Genomic DNA, 2,077 nt, shown 5'->3' on the forward strand with positions numbered 1-2,077 from the left:
TGCTGTTGCTGGAAGGCAGAGTTCGGAGGATCCTGGTGTTGCTGTTGGAAATTTGGAGGCGGTTGCTGCTGCTGGGAGTATTGAGAGTAATTTTGTTGCTGCTGGAATAGTGGTTGTTGAGGCAAGTATTGAGGCCGAGGCGGGAACTGCTGATGAAACACAGGAGGAAATGAAAATTGTTGTTGTTGAAATTGCTGTTGCTACTGAAACTGCTGCTGCTGCTCTTGAAACTTTTGTTTCCATTCCTCATTCAATTTATCAATTGCGGCTTGTATCAGCTGTTGTGTCTTTTCTTCTTGCTCACTTGCCCATTGCTTCTTTAGCTGGTCAAGATGATCTATCGACGAACGATGAGATCGATCCGTACTAGCATAAGAAGAAGACATCCCAGTCTGAATATAGCCGGTTGGACCTTTCACAAAGGTTGATGATAAACTACCGGCACCCAGCACACGCCCTTTGTACTTGCCACCACTGATGTGCTTAAAACTCGCGGTCTCATATTGTTTCCGCTGCACTGGACCAGCTCGCTGAGTAGGAGGAAGAGTAGCTTGATGATCATCCCATTCTTTCATGATTTGTTGAAGTTGTTCCTATATTAAAAATAAAAAATAAAAAATAAAAATAGTTAAATAGGTCTAATTAATATATAACAATTAATATATAATAATTACCTGAATATTTTTTGATAATTCATCAGTATACTCATTTGTTTCAGGATTAACATGAAGATAGCGATGTATCTCAGCCTGAGTGACCTCCCTTCCAAGTTGCTTTTCCTAAAATATTAAATTAATGTCAAGTTTATAAGTTGGTGAAATGTGATGATTAATTGAATATAAATTAATAGATATATATTATAAATAATAATAAATTAATAGATATATATTATAAATAATAATAAATTAATAGATATATATTATAAATAATAATAAATTAATAGATATATATTATAAATAATAATAAATTAATAGATATATATTATAAATAATAATAAATTAATAGATATATATTATAAATAATAATAAATTAATAGATATATATTATAAATAATAATAAATTAATAGATATATATTATAAATAATAATAAATTAATAGATATATATTATAAATAATAATAAATTAATAGATATATATTATAAATAATAATAAATTAATAGATATATATTATAAATAATAATAAATTAATAGATATATATTATAAATAATAATAAATTAATAGATATATATTATAAATAATAATAAATTAATAGATATATATTATAAATAATAATAAATTAATAGATATATATTATAAATAATAATAAATTAATAGATATATATTATAAATAATAATAAATTAATAGATATATATTATAAATAATAATAAATTAATAGATATATATTATAAATAATAATAAATTAATAGATATATATTATAAATAATAATAAATTAATAGATATATATTATAAATAATAATAAATTAATAGATATATATTATAAATAATAATAAATTAATAGATATATATTATAAATAATAATAAATTAATAGATATATATTATAAATAATAATAAATTAATAGATATATATTATAAATAATAATAAATTAATAGATATATATTATAAATAATAATAAATTAATAGATATATATTATAAATAATAATAAATTAATAGATATATATTATAAATAATAATAAATTAATAGATATATATTATAAATAATAATAAATTAATAGATATATATTATAAATAATAATAAATTAATAGATATATATTATAAATAATAATAAATTAATAGATATATATTATAAATAATAATAAATTAATAGATATATATTATAAATAATAATAAATTAATAGATATATATTATAAATAATAATAAATTAATAGATATATATTATAAATAATAATAAATTAATAGATATATATTATAAATAATAATAAATTAATAGATATATATTATAAATAATAATAAATTAATAGATATATATTATAAATAATAATAAATTAATAGATATATATTATAAATAATAATAAATTAATAGATATATATTATAAATAATAATAAATTAATAGATATATATTATAAATAAT

The sequence above is a fragment of the Cicer arietinum genome, chromosome 5 (assembly GCF_000331145.2).
Source record: "Cicer arietinum cultivar CDC Frontier isolate Library 1 chromosome 5, Cicar.CDCFrontier_v2.0, whole genome shotgun sequence".
In the NCBI taxonomy this organism is placed as follows: domain Eukaryota; kingdom Viridiplantae; phylum Streptophyta; class Magnoliopsida; order Fabales; family Fabaceae; genus Cicer; species Cicer arietinum.